We start from the raw sequence: 16678 nt of genomic DNA, 5'->3' as shown, positions 1-16678 counted from the left end.
TTTGACGCGTTTGTGTAATTAAATGGACTAACATGCTAATTTTGATTTAAAAGCCGATCATTTTATCTGTATCAATCCTTGTCGGTTTTGTGAAAATACTTACTTACTTTTTCTACTTTCAATTTTTTCATTTAAAAGCCGATCATTTTTAATGTATCGGTAAATTTAGTTCGTTTAAAATTTTAGTGATCAGGTGGATAGTTTATCCACGTTAAAATTATATTTGGTATTTTTTCCAAGTTTACGTGGTTGGAATATCTATTTCAAAAATATTATTTTTTGACGGTTTTGTTACGTGTTTATTAATATTATAAAACATACGTTATTTAAAAAATATGTGTTACATGATTTTTGGATATAAAATTATGTGAATATGGTGATTACGTTATTATGTGGCTTTTACGTGTTTCTGCATTTTGTTTTAAAAAAATTAAAATGAATTATTATGTTGAAAATAGAGTTTTAATGCCTCTAAATATTTTTATAAACGTATTAGGTTATGCTAAAATTATAAGAATTTTTTTATAATCTCTACAATACTTATTTGGACTTTTAAAAATTGTAGTAAGCATTTTAGAATGATTTTAATACTTATTATTCGATTTACCAACCATTATCTTATAAATCCCGTATAAATTATTTAGACAGTGACAAATTATTTTAACATTTTGGGGAGAAAGATAATTTCATAATTAATAATTTAAAAATTAAATTTATATTTTCCGAATTGTTCCCCATTCATTTTATATTTTGAAATAGTAGTTTTATTTGTTTTTGCCAAAACAAAAAGAAAAAAAATTATCAAATTTTTTTTTGAAATAAAAATTTCCTAGTCGCCTGTCGCGAAAACAAAACCCCCGTTTCTTTATGTCTTATCCTCTCTTCCCCTTCCCCATCTCTCATCTCTCTCGTTCTTAGGCATTTACATAATCAAACTCAATTTTGATTATGATTCTGATGTCAGAATTTCACCCATGAGTATTCAAATCGAAGCTTAAAACAAGCTCTTTCATGTTCCGGTATCTATTTTTGGATTACGTAATCTTTCAAATTATTTCAGTTTTTCTTAATTTCAACGAGAATGGGGTTTTGTTCATGGTTGATTAGTCCGCATTTTAATTGTTATAAATAGCTTTATTAGGTTATTTACAAATGATTCGTGTACATATCTTGAGTGTTCATGTTCGATTTGATGTTGGTCGGGTTTTTAGTTTTAACCGTTTTTATTTTTAAATTTTCCCGATTATATATGTTTTAGTTATTGATATGGATAACATGAATAGTTTGTACACGTTCTTAGCTTCGTTTTCATATGTGAAGTGTTGAATTTCGTCAAAAAATAAAAGAGTTTATGTTTCAACAAATTTTGTGAGTTTCGTCGCCGATTTCAATGGCTTCTTGGCCGAATTTAAAATTTCCGATTTTGTTAAATATTGTTGCGAGGTCTTCTAGAATGCTTAGTTACATGGAGTGGTTCGGCATATAATATGCAAGAAACTGGACGGATTGGACCTGTTTTTGACCTCACCGTAGTTGGCAGGAATCTGGTATAGCTCGCCGGATTTTGCAAAATTTCCAGCGAGTTCTTAATATCTTCCAGTCATCTTCCCCGGACCAATACCCTTTAATCTGTTTTGCTAAACTCAAAGACCAAAATTCTGTTTATGCATACGTATTTTTAAAAACAAATTAAAAAATTAGTTTTAATTCCAAAAATTGATTTTATTTTTAAAATCTAATTTGGTTAATTATTTTGATAATTAACTAAATTATTTTAATTTCAAAAAATTATATTATTTATTATTTTCAAAAAATCAGATTTGATTTAATTATTTATAAAATATTTTATATAATTATCTATTTATTTATTTAATTAAACAATTAATTCATTTAATCAATTAATTTTTTTTATAAATAGTTAAATAAAATATAATTATTTATAATTAAGCTAAATAATATTTAAAAAAATTATTTTGAGATTTTAAAATTTATAGAGTATTGAATAGTCAATTTACATTATTATTAATTAAATTATTCATATTTTATTCGTAATAAATAGACTGTTTGTCTATTCAATACGGAACGAACGTGTTTAGACTCAGAAAATTATACTGCTTCTATTAAAATACTTTCTAGATATAAATTATTTTGTATTGAAAGGTCTGTTATTCTATAAACCATTATAAGTCATTTATTTATTGAAAAGTCATATTTTGACCCGATTTCAGTTTTAAACATATCGAGCCAAATGTTGTGACGATTTGAATTACGTGTTGCATGCTTTATGTGAGTACGTGCTATGTGAACTATATGACTACATGGTTCCTGATTTGTGTGTGTCGTTGTTTTCTTTATGTGTGAGTTATCGTTTGGGTAGGCGATACAGTTTAGACGAGTAGTACGTCAAGTAATTACCATTTGGTCAGGGCAAGACATTGATCAAGAGTAAAGTTGGACTTTATTGTATATCAGGCAACTGCATGAGCAGTAGATTAAAGAATTATTGAAATAGAAGCTGGGTATATCGTGAAATGAGGAAATGAGACAATATGTTATTCGGAGTGTCCGTAATTGCTAGTGACCAGATGCAAGTATTCATCCACTATTCTACTTTTAGAATAGTTAAATATTTTAAATAAATTAAAAAAGTTTACTTTTGATTATGCAACTATTTCCATCTTGACTCGATATTTTGGAAATTGAATTATGTTAGGTATGAAATGCAACGCGGGGGAGGGGGGGGGGAATGTATTTTCTTGATTTTGAATTAGCTTTTGGCTTTTGGAACAAAACAATTGTATGAATTTATAGAGATAAAATACTAAATGCAAACACACAAGCAGATTATCAAAAACTCACTTGATTTATATTGAATCAAAATTTTCTTTCTACAAATCTGTGTGCTTGAAAATAAGAACTCAGCTGCTTCTCTTGAGAGAATACAAGATTTCTTAGATCTGTTTGTTACAACTAAACAAAGGACCTGTGACATGTTTTATAGATCAACATGCACAGTTTACATGACTTGTACTAAAATAGACTAACAAAATTTTCTAAAGCTACTTTATCTATTTCCATTTCTAGTATTAGTATATCTGTGCAGACTCTACCAGGTATGTGACCCTTCTTTGTCTAGTTCATCTTGGCCCTTGATCTTGTATTCTTCAAGCTACAATTGTAGGCTTTCCAATTCAGTGATAGAATTATTTGTTGACTGATAATCTTAAATCTGTAAGTTGTCTGTATTTTGAATTACGAGGTTGTTTGTTGAGATGTATTTTGTTGTGTAGAGATGTCACATATCAATAAGTAAAATGACTTATCAATATCTCAAGTTCTCTACATGGCTTTTGACTTGTTAAGGTCTCCATTTCTCTACAAGTAGAATGACTTGTCGATATCTCTAGTTCTCTACATGAGGAATTGACTTGTCGATATCTCCAATTCTCTATATGAACTTTTTGACTTGTCGATATCTTCAGTTCTCTACATGCAGATTAGCTTATCGATATCTCTATGGACTTCTCTACAAGTCATAAAGACTTTTCGACATACTTCTCGATATTCCTTGATACGTGACTTGTCGATATCTGACTTAGACTATTTTCCTAGAACAACTTTATTCAACTCCAAGCTTTTATACTTCTCTCTGAGGCATTATCATGATTGATCTTCTTCCAGAGTTTATTCCTTAGCTTGATGGCCTGTTCATTGGAAAAATCCTCCAGTCTAATCTACTTAACATTTTTACAGACTCAAGAAATACAATTACAGAACACAATTAGATTATCATACAACTTATCCTTAGGGTTCTCAAGATGACTTAGTCTTGTTATATACAGCCATGTTTTGTACAACAATCTCCTCCAATTTGTGAGAATATTACTTGTCACAAATTCATGCTTGATAACAAGACTAACCTCAAGCTAAAATTAAAGAAAATAAGACTAAAAGATTTACAAAGTACAACTTTTACACATTCTTGCAATTACATACAGAATTGAATTACATGATTATCTGAATTTCTCGTAGCCTAGTTGTTCTGTAATTAGATCTTTGAGTCTGACTAGGCACTCAAGTTCTTTAGTAATTTCAGTTTCTCTTAGAGCTTCTACCAGCTTGAGCCATTCACTTAAGGAGTAACTATCAAGATGATTTATTATGTACCTTGATAGCTTGTGAGTCTTGATGTACAAAAAACACCATTTGGAGACACTCTGCTCAATCCCTTAGCCTTTAATTCATTTGACCTTTGCTCAAACATCTCAATTTCCTGAGTACGTTTCCTTTCGTTTTCTTCCCTCAAAGCTTTTTCTCTTGCATGTCTTTCATTTCTCTCTCTCACCCTCTCAGCTGACTCTGCCTTCCTCATTCTTGTAAAAGCATCCCTTGCATTTATCAAACTAATTACCCTCTCAAGTTCTGCAGTTGAGTAGTTCTAAATAACTTCTTTGTTCAACAAATTAAAGGTGCCATCCTTGAAGTAAATTCTGACTTCTCCCAAAGATATTATTGTGAATATGTTGTGGACTTGATGATTTCATTAACAAAACACCTTAGTAAATTTAACTTAGTGAAAAATGTAGCACTCGACGGATAAGGAATATAGTCCCGACGGATGACTCAATATAGTCCCGACGGATGATGATTTGTTATCCATCGAGTGAGTAGCATGTGTAATAGTAAGTCATGAAGCACAATTCTGCAAAAACCTTTGTTTAGATTCTGTAGTAGCATATAAGTCATGTTGACTTTAATTAGATATGTAGAATAGGTTGATTAATTGTACATAGATGATGTCTTGTAATTCTGCATAAATGAAATGAAGTCAAGTGCCAAATAGCAACCCGACGGATAATCAACAATGCTACTCGACGGATGATCAACAAGGCAACCCGACGGATGATCATGTACCCGACGGATAATCAATTCAAACATCTGTTGACAGTGACAACACAGTCACATGCGTCGAGTGTATGCAAAAGGAATGTGGAAGCCTATTCAACTGGGTTTTTGAGAACAAAGAAGCATTGCCATTTCCATACTATTATGAAGACATTTTAAGATGCTGAAACAGAGTAATGAAGTAGCATAGTATTAGACTTGATAGGTTTTGTTTTATTATCTTGTCTTATTACTGTGTAATCTTGGTGATATATAAACCAAGAGTAGCAATTAGAACAATAGAAGACTAAGCAAAAATTTTCTCAGAGAAACATTTGTAAGCTATATCATTAGCATTTCTCTGTAAGTTTAGTTGTTCTTATTTGTAAGCATCTGTGAGCTATTCAAGCTTCACAGAGTTTTCTTGATATAATCCACCAGAAAGTTTTAAAGACTTGTGTTTTTATTACTTTGTGTTTTGATTCAGAATTAACTTGTTATTCCGCACTTTGCAAATCAAAACACTATCATATATATATCTTAAGTTAGAACATTTTATAATTCAGAAAAAGTTTCAAGAATTCCATTCAAGCCCCCTTCTGTAATTCTTGTTATATTGTGAGGGACTAACAGTTGGTATCAGAGCAAGCTCTTAAAGAACAAAGAGTTTAAAGATCACAACAAACAACAAGATGAACAAGAAGGATGTTGGAGTCAAGATTCCTTTTCTGGACAAGATAATTACCATCACTGGAAGGTAAAGATGCATCTCCATTTACTTTCTCAAGATGAGGCCTATGTGGATTGCATAGAGAGAGGCCCTCATGTACCAATAAGAGCTGCAACTGGAAACGAGCCATCATTGCCCAAGCCAAGGCATGAATGGTCAGATCCTGATATTGAACAAGTCAGGAAAGACAAGAAGGCCATGAATATTCTGTTCAAATGGAGTTGATGGTGATATGTTTGACAACATCATCAATTACAAAACTGCTAAGGAAGTTTGGGATACTATTCAGATTATCTGTGATGGCACTGAACAAGTTAGGGAAAACAAGATGCAGTTACTAATTCAACAATATGAGCATTTCCACTTTGAAGAAGGTGAAACTCTCACTAATATCTTTAGTAGATTTCAAAATCTACTAAATGCTCTAAAGATGCATGGAAGAGTCTACCAAACCAAAGATTCTAACCTCAAGTTTCTGAGATCCCTACCAAAAGAATGGAAACCAATGACAGTCTCCTTGAGAAATTCACAAGAATACAAGGAATTTACACTAGAGAGACTGTATGGTATTCTAAAGACTTATGAGTTTGAAATAGAGCAAGATGAAAGAATGGAGAAAGGGAGGAAGAAAGGAGGGTCCATTGCACTGGTTGCTGGGTTAGAGAAAGAGAAGGAGATGAAGATAGAAGCTGTTGAGTCTACTTCAAAGGTCTGTGAAAACAGGGACAAGGAGCTGGTAGCAGAAAATGAAGATTCTTTGAGCCAAGATGACATGGAGGATATTGATGAACATTTAGCTTTCCAGAAGATTTTCCAAGATCAATTTCAAGAAGAGCTGTGGAGCAGCTAAGCCAAATAGAAACATGGTAGATAAATCAAAATTCAAATATTTCAAATGTGGCTTGGCAGGGAACTTTGCCAGTGAGTGTAAAAAGTCAGATTCCAGCAAGAAGAAGTTTGAGCCTGTAGATTTTAAACAGAAATATTTTGAGTTGCTCAAACAAAAGGAAAGGGCTTTCATTACACAAGAAAATGACTGGGCAGCATATGGTCTGGATGAGGATGAGGATGTCAGCTATGTCAATCTAGCCCTAATGGCCAAGTCTGATGAAACAGAGACAAGTTCTTCAAGTAACCAGGTAATCATCACTAACCTTGCATATTTATCTAAAGCTGAGTGTAATGATGCAATAAATGACAAGTCTACATAATTATATCATTTGCGTGTTACACTTAAGTCTCTTACTAGGGAAAATGCTAAAATCAAAGAAAATAATTGGTTTTTAAGTGAGAGGAATAATGTGCTAGAGTCTCAATTTATTGAATTTGAAAAATTGAGAATTGAGTGTAAAATTGCTAAGGATGAATTAACTGAGTCCTTGAAGAAAGAAGAGATCTTGAAGAAGCAGCTTGAACGAGAATATGAGGTGATTAAGGCTTGAAAACATCTAGAGATGTTCATGCTCAAATTACCAAAGTTTAAGGTATTGAGTCCTTTTGTGATGCAACCTGGAAGAAGAATAAGGAGAAGCTGGAATCTAATTTGGTTGAAGGAGTGCTAATATATGTGGACTCGACGGATGAAGAGAGTCATCCGTCGGATAATCAAAAGGCTAATCCGTCGAGTGATATAAACCCTCATTCGTCGGCTGTGAGCAAACCTGTGAGTAAATCCAAACTTGCCAAGTTAAATGAAAAGTATGGATCAGTTTCCAAAAACTTCATTTCAGGAGAATATAGTCAAGCGAGGAAGGAGAAGAAAGTGAATGTTGGTCATCTGTCTATCAAGCAATTGAATGACAGACTAGAAAAGATTAAGGTTAAAACAGAGGCTAAAAGGAAAAATAATAGAAATGGTAAAGTAGGGATTAATAAGCATAACAACTACACACCTGAAAAGTATGCTCCAAGAAAAATTTGTGTTAAGTGTGGTAGTGTAAATCATCTGTCTGTTAATTGCAAAACTATCATGCCTACTTTCATATATGTGCCACCTTCTTTTCCCAACAAGAATGCCATGCCTTCTATGCCTATGAATGCTATGTCTACACAGAATATGAATGCACAAGTTGCTAATATGCCATTTGCACCTAATCCTTATTATGTTGCATTTAGTATGCCTCAAATGCCATTTAGCATGCCATACTGGAATAACATGTTTACTAACAGCATGCCATTTCCTGTTAATCAAAATATGCATGATAATTTTGTTGTAATGAATGGTTTCAAAGGTCCAACTCAAATGACTAAGGATGGTTCTGATATCCCCAAGTCAAATGAGATCAAACCTAAGAAACAGAAAAAGAAAGCTAACAAGGCAGGACCCAAGGAAACTTGGGTACCAAAATAAACTTGATTTGATTTTAATGTTTGCAGGGAAATAGAAAGAATCTGTGGTACTTGGATAGTGGCTGTTCAAGACACATGACTGGTGATTCTACCCTGCTCACAGAGTTCAAGGAAAGAGTTGGCCCAAGTATTACTTTTGGAGATGACAGCAAGGGTTATACTGTGGGATATGACTTGATTTCAAAAGACAATGTCATCATTGAGGAGGTTACTTTAGTGGATGGTCTCAAGCACAATTTGTTGAGCATCAGCCAGCTGTGTGACAAAGGCAATTCAGTAACCTTCAACTCATAAGCCTGTGTTATGACAAACAAGAGGAGCAACAAAGTGGTTCTCACTGGAGTGAGAAAAGGAAATGTGTACTTAGCTGACTTCAAATCATCAAATGCAGAATCTGTTACTTGTCTTCTCAGTAAAGCAAGTCAAGATGAAAGTTGGCTATGGCACAAAAAGCTATCCCATCTAAACTTCAAGACCATGAATGAACTTGTAAAGAAAGAACTGGTTAAAGTCATTCCCCAAGTGGAGTTTTCTAAGGATGGACTGTGTGATGCTTGCCAAAAGGGAAAGCAAATTAAAGCATCATTCAGAAAGAAGCTTGATTCAACAATTGAAGAACCTTTGTAACTACTACACATGGATTTGTTTGGACCAGTCAATGTGTTGTCCATCTCAAAAAAAAGATTTTGCCTAGTAATTATAGATGATTTCTCAAAGTTCTCTTGGACATATTTCCTTAAGTCCAAAGATGAGGTTAGTGAAATCATTATCAATCATATAAGGCAAGTCAACAATCATCCTGATTTCAAAGTTAGAAGAATCAGGGGTGACAATGGAACTGAGTTTAAGAATTCTATCATGAGAGTATTTTATGAAGAGAATGGGATTTTGCATGAGTTTTCAGCAGCAAGAACTCCATAACAAAATGGAGTAGTGGAAAGAAAGAATAGATAACTTATTAAAGCTGCAAGGACAATGCTTGAAGAGTCTAAGTTACCAACATATTTCTGGGCTAAAGCTGTAAATACTGCATGCTACACTCAGAATATTTATCTGGTTAATCAAGCAAAATGCATGACTCCCTATCGATTGTTCAAGAACAAGAAGCCAACTCTAAATTTTATTCATGTCTTTGGCTGCAAATATTATATCTTGAGAAATCATACTGATCAGAATGGGAAGTTTAATGCTAAAGCAGATGAAGGAATTTTTGTTGGATATGTTGTTGGTAAAGCATATAGAGTCTACAATCTGAGAACCAACATTGTTGTGGAATCAATACATGTTGTGTTTGATGATAAAAAGATTGAAGGACTGCAAGATGGAGATTACCATGAGAGCCTCAAATTTGACAATGTGGAGATGGTTAGTGATGATGAAAGTGATCAAGAAACAGTATCAAAGGATAATGCAGAAAAATCCACTACCAATGAAGCACAAAATTCAACATTTGTCGAGTTGCAATATGCTTCATCCGTCGGGAGACAATCTGCTTTATCCGTCGGGAGACAACTAGCTTCATTCGTCGGTATTCAAAATTCACCATCCGCCGGGTCATCAAAAGAAGCTGGAAGTCAGAATAGATCACTTACAGAAAGTTCCCCTTTCTCAAATCAAAGATCCATTAATTCAGGGGGAGTTTCTAATAATTAAAACTCAATCACACATCAAGACAACAATAAGGCCTCTTCATCTAGAGCTAATCTACCTCAACAAAGGAAATGGACAAAGGATCACCCCTTTGAGCTCATCATTGGTGATGTATCTTATAGAGTTCAAACAAGGAGAGCAACTCAGGAAGAATGTCTATATAGCAGTTTCCTATCTAAGGAAGAACCAAAGAAGGTAGAAGAAGCTTTGTTGGATCCTGATTGGATTTTAGCTATGCAGGAGGAGCTAAACCAATTTGAAAGGAATAAGGTTTGGAAGCTAGTACCCAAGCCTAAAGGAAAGAATCCAATAGACACCAAATGGGTATTCAGAAACAAGATGGATGAAAATGGCATAGTAGTCAGGAACAAAGCTAAATTGGTTGCTAAGGGCTATTGTCAACAAGAAGGAATAGATTTTGATGAAACATTTGCTCCTGTTGCAAGACTTGAAGCCATCAGAATCTTCTTAGCCTATGCAGCCCATGCCAATTTCAAGGTCTATCAAATGGATGTCAAAAGTGCCTTTCTGAATGGAGATTTGGAGGAGGAAGTCTATGTTAGTTAGCCTCCTGGTTTTGAAGATCCAAATTTTCCAGAATATGTTTACTATCTATTGAAAGCACTTTATGGACTCAAGCAAGCACCTAGAGCCTGGTATGACACTTTATCAAAGTTCCTTTTAGAGAATCATTTCACAAGAGGTACTGTTGACAAAACTTTATTCTTTAGAAATGTTAATGGCTCTAGCATACTTGTTCAAATTTATGTAAATGACATTATTTTTGGCTCTACAGATGAAAAACTTTGCAAAAAGTTTGCCAAATTGATGCAAAGTAAGTATGAAATGAGCATGATGGGAGAACTAACCTAATTTCTTGGTTTGCAAGTTAAGCAAGTTAGTGATGGAATATTCATTAGTCAAACTAAATACATTTATGATCTTTTAGAGAAGTTTGATCTAATGGATTGCACATCTGCAAAAACTCCAATGGCCACTGCAACTAAGCTTGAATTAAACACTACTGAAAAGTCTGTGGATATTTCAATTTATAGGGGCATGGTTGGCTTACTTCTGTACTTAACAGCTAGTAGGCTAGATATAATGTTTGCTACATGTCTTTGTGCTAGATTTCAGGCTGATCCTAGAGAATCTCATTTAGTAGCTATTAAGAGAATTTTCAGATATCTCAAGGGAACACCAAAACTTGGCATTTGGTACTCTAGAGATTCTGGTTTTGATCTAACTGGTTATTCAGATACAGATTATGCAAGTTGTAGAATGGATAGAAAAAGTACAACAGGAACCTGTCAATTTCTAGGAAACAAGCTTGTGTCCTGGTTCAGTAAAAAGCAAAATTCAGTCTCTACTTCTACAGCTGAAGCTGAATATATTGTTGCTGGCAGTTGCTGTGCACATGTTTTGTGGATGAAAAAACAATTGCTAGACTATGGTCTGCAAGTGGAAAGGATTCCTATTTTCTGTGTTAACACAAGTGCAATTACCATCACTGAAAATCCAGTACAACATTCAAGAACAAAGCATATAGACATCAAGTACCACTTCATAAGGGAACATGTAATGAATGGTACTGTGGAACTACATTTTGTTCCAAGTGAAAAACAGCTTGCAGATATATTTACCAAGCCACTGGATGAATCCACCTTTTCAAGGTTGGTAAGTGAGTTAGGTATGCTTAATTACTCTTGAATCTTTACAGATAATTTGCAAGTTGTAATGTAGCTAGAAATCTAATTGATTTTTCAGTCTTGGATGAAATTTTGGCTAAGTCAAAATTTACATCTCGACGAATGATCATTATCCATCGAGTTTGATCATCCATCGGTATACTTTGTTAATAAAATCATATATTTTTCTGGAATATTTTATGACTCGACGGATAACTGATTTATCCTCATCCGTCGAATTGTCTTATTTTTAGCCGTTGATTCTCTGAATATTATCCATCGAGTATACTTACAATTTGTAAGCATAACACGACAGATAATTGATGGAATTTTTACATTTTATATTTTAAAATGGCTATTTTGGGCAATTTTTATTGGTCACTTTACTTTACTTTATTATTTTTGACAGTTATTTTTAAGATAGTATAAAAGCATAATTCACTTTCATTGCTTTTCTTTTACTTTCTCAAATCATCTGCTCTAACTTCTCTCTTCCTCAAAAGCACTTACTCTCCCTCTCTGCAAGTTTTTACTTTCTAACAATGGCACCGGTTGTCAAGATCATGTCTCAAACTGGATATATCAATGAGAAGAACAACTTCACTGCTCTTGTGAACAAGGGGATTCAACAGTCTGGCGACTACCACAAAATGTTGGATTTTGTGAAGAACTGCAAACTCAACTATGTCATGCTAGAATCACCAACCATCTACTGTGAAGTTGTTGAAGAGATGTGGACGACTGCAACATACAACTCAACTAATAAGACTATCACTTTCACTATTAAAGGTAAGGAATTCTGTGTTAATAGTGATATTGTTAAAGCATGTTTCAAAATTCCTGATAATACTGTAACTTCACCACACACAGACACTGACATTGTTAATATGCTTAACTCCATGGGCTATAAATTAGGAGGTTGGGTCTTAGGAAGGAATTGAGTTATCTATGTGATGTAGTTACTAAGGTATTCTATGGTAAAATCAGTAATTTTGATACGGTCAATATCTCTATGCTTAACATGCTTTACATGCTAGTTACTGATAAATTTTTCAACTTTAATGATCTTGTCATATTTGAGTTGGGGTTTAAGTTAGGGGAGCTAAATAAGAGGGGTAAAAATGTTTACTATGCTAGATTTTTAATGATGCTTGCTAACCACCTCTCTGAGGATATTGTGCTTGAGAACCCAACCAACAAATTAGATTATTGGGTTTAAGAAAGGAGAATCATTGCAGATTTAAATAGGGAAAACCATCACAAAGAGGTGCCACTCTTCTACTTTCCAGTTATGGAGGCACCTCAGGTAAGTGAGGTAAGTTCAACTGTCTCTACTCTTCCAACCTCACAAACTTCTTTGCATTCCAGTGTAGCCATGTCAACTGTGTCATTGACCCAACAGTTGCCTATCCAAGCTACCAAACCCAAAATTTCAAAATCAAAGTCAAAGAAAGCCCCCCTCTGGTGTCTCTCAAAAGATGCCAGTTGTAAAATCTACCAAACCAAAAGAGGGGAGTGTGAAGGTGGGTAAGAAAGATAAGGGACAGGGTGAACATCAAAGAAACCCTAAGGATAAGGTTGGAGAGGTGAGTATTTCCCAGCCTAGCCACACCGCAGTTTCCCAACAAACTGCAGTGCTTAATATGGATATAAGCTCATTACTAGTTGCATCCTCCCAAAAGGATGTGGCTATTGAACAAAGCTCTCAGCCAAGAGCACAGGCCAAAAGGGTAAGGGACACAAGCTCACCCCAAATTTACACTAGAAAGAAGAAATCAAAGACCCTTGGGATGCACAGGGTTCACACACTGTGCAAACTGGTGCTAAAGACACAGTCACTGCACCTTCTCAAAGTCAGGTTGATGTGGCTCCAATAAATGTGGAGTCAAAGCCAAAATCTCTAACAATTGAAGCCCCTGAAACACCAAACTCTTCCACACACTCTTTGGATGTTGACATGATAAACACATCACTTCCAAATTCTCCATCTTTTACTCTCTTGGAGAAGCCAAAAACTTAAGCAAGTGAGCATCATCTTCTAGATGATTTGTTGGCTCACTTGCCATTTCTTTCTGAAACTGTTGAGACATCTGTGCCAAAATTCTCATCAATCTGCACAGAGTCCACAATAGTTTCCACTCCAAACTCATTCATTTCTACTCACTCGATGGATATTGTTCATCCGTCGAGTAGTGATTGTATCCCGACGGATAAGCTTAACAGCAGTTATCCATCAGATAGTCAAACTGCTAACCCGACGGATATCCCTTATCTGTCGAGTGTCTCTGCACAGCTTCAAATTTCATCAATTATTACAAGTGTAGAAGACTTAGTGGTAGTGCAATCACTCCTAGGATTGAGGGAAAGGATTGAAATGAGTGAGAGTCTGGGTTGCTCCCAGGAAAAAGGAGAGGAAAAGAGTGAACATATGCAATCCATTTCTTCAGGATTGACAAAAGTGAGTGTGAGGAGTCCCACCTTAGATGGTGAAGGTGAGGGTGTGAGGGCGGGGAGCCAAAGTGAGACCTTGATGCAACAAAAGAGAGATCAAGAGAAAAATACATGTACATGAGTGATAAGGATGGAAACCATTGCAAGTGAGTCAATGAATGTCAATGATGCAGAAAGGGAAAGGCTATTTCAGTAAGAATATCAAGCTGTTATGTATTCCATTTTCCTGGATGCTGAGACATTTACTCACCCTGTGACAGCTTACCAAACTCTAGTTATACAGGGCAATGAGGAGGCTGAAAGATTGCTGAACTTGGTGCACACTACACAATCTTTACAAAGAGCAAAGGATGCAATCACTGCTATGCCTTCCAATATTGGCAGTGATTTTGAACTGGATGAAGCTTCTTTTAGGGATGCTGATGGGGATGATGAGGAAGACAACATGGACATAGGGGGAGATACAGCTGTTCTAGCCTGGATGCTTACAAAAGAATGTTCATACTCACATCTCCAATCAACTTTGTTCAAGCTAATTCATGACACCCAAGCAGCCATTCAGGCATCTACCAATGCTAGCACAAAGAAGCTACTCACAGCACATCTTGAAGCACTCCAGCTACATAAAATTCAAGCCCTTTAATATAGTCAGAGTGTGGATGCAATCAAGCAGGAAATTTCTGAAGTCAAGCAAGATGTTATAGAAAGGATGGATGCTAGGCTCCCTGCAACCACCATGACTGAAATTACTCAAAAGCTAAGGAAGGAGGCTGATCTCAATAGGAAAGTTGAGGCCATGGACTCAAGACTATCTGCTGTAGAGAAGTCAATGGCCAAGATACTTAACAATCAAGAAGCTCAGACTGCACTACTCCAACAGTTGGTGGCTGCTCAACTCCCTCCCACACAACTTGATGATAACAAAAAGGGGGAGAAAGGATCAAGTGAGGGGAGAAACAACTCAATATTCAAGTTAGCAAAGTAATTGTGCCTACAATTTCTTTCACCAAGCCACCAACTACAGACAACATTGATCTGATTAATGAAGCAGCAGCCACATTGAGAGCAACTGAAAAAAAGTAGTTGAGTCCAATCAACTGGGAGAAAATTGATGAGGATATACAAAAGAAGTTTGGGCTTGCAAAGAAGCCAGAAAAATCAGCCATTCATCACTCTCAAGTTAGGCAAATCTCTATGAATGAAATAAGCATAAATAATCTCGAAAGAGGACAGCCATCCTGCATCAAATCTCCAAAGGCTAAGCTAATTTTGAAGCCAAGGGTGAACTATCCAAAATCTTCACTAAAGAACCCCTTGGACACAGTGTATGAGACACCAAATCTTGATGAAAAGAAGCTGTTGGCCAGGTCTATAGCATTCTATAAGGATCTAGCTTATTCATCATTGAAAAGAAGAATTGCTAAAGTTTCCAGGAATGGTAAGGAAATTTGTGTGGTGGTTGGACACCCTCAATTTTCTGAAGCAAAGAGAGAAGAAAAGACAAGATTGAAGCAAGAAAAGAAGCAAGCTGCTCTAGATGCTAAAAAGGTCAAACAAAAGAAGGAGCAAGCTGCTATCTTGGCCAAGTTACAAGCTGTGAAACCCTCACAACAAATTTCTGCACAACCATCTGAAATTGTTGAATCTCAAGATCAAGAAATGCAAAATGCACCTCCACAGAAAAAGAAGCCAAGGTACAAGAAAAGAATCAAGAGAAAATTGGACTTCAGTGATGAGGAGATGGAAGGGTACTTTCCCAAAGAGTCTACATCTGCAACAACTCAAACATCCATGCCCTCTATGGCACATGGAGTATTCAAGATAGATCCATCCAAGAACTTTCATGGTGAACCTATCATTCCAAAGGATGAACCAATGGAGTGGAATAGTCTACCAATACTCGAACTCAATCTATCTCAATTCATGAAGCCAAAGAAGACAAAGACCAGAGCAGTCAAGAAAGTGAAGCCCTCAACTCTCAGATGCAAGTCCCTAACCAAAGCTCAAACCAAAGTCAACAAGGGAGACATCATGTACATCTGTGACATCAAGGAATTCTCAGATTTAAACCTCTATCTAGGTGAACTGGAAGAATTCAGAGGGATTGATGCTTACAGGAATCTACCTGAAAGGTTAGTATTCAAGTATAAGGGAGGAAAAGATATACAGTGGCCACTTCACATGATCCTTCAAGAAAGCCAATATGTGCTGATAAAGGTTTATTCATCCTTTAAGAAGAACTTTGGATTCAATGTGGCAGCTAGAAGACTTGTTCTAAAGAAGATTGAAGAACTGAGGAGTATTAGAGCCAAAGATGCACTCCCAAAGACTCCAACTATTCCTTACACAGGAAGTAGAGTGCATTTAAGGCCCTACTGGCTGATGGAATTCATGGATGATAAAGGAGTTAGAAGATTCTTCAGATTAGAAGACCAATTGAGCATCTCTAGCAATGAGACTCTTTTGGAAATGCAAGAAAAGTTAAATCTCTCAGAATCTGATGAACTGGAATTCCACAGACAGCTCCAAAATCAGATAGAAGAAAACAACAGAAAGCTTGGAAAGAGATCCAGACCTTCAAAGAAATATATTAATCTGCTCAGGCTAGAGGAGCACCTTGAAAATGACTGTGAGCAAATCTTTGTACATTTTGTTAATTGAAGCACTTTACAGTTTTATCTACTTCCATTTAAATTTGTATTTTTAGGGTGTTTTGTTATCATCAAGTTTCTCTTAATTTATGGCTACAATTCTAGTAGATATAAATTAGGGGAGATTGTTGTGAATATGTTGTGGACTTGATGATTTCATTAACAAAACACCTTAGTAAATTTTACTTAGTGAAAAATGTAGCACTCAACGGATAAGGAATATAGTCCTGACGGATGACTCAATATAGTCCCGACGGATGATGATTTGTTATCCA

The sequence above is a fragment of the Apium graveolens genome, chromosome 11 (genome assembly GCF_009905375.1).
Source record: "Apium graveolens cultivar Ventura chromosome 11, ASM990537v1, whole genome shotgun sequence".
Lineage (NCBI taxonomy): Eukaryota > Viridiplantae > Streptophyta > Magnoliopsida > Apiales > Apiaceae > Apium > Apium graveolens.
This window is presented reverse-complemented; position numbering follows the sequence as displayed.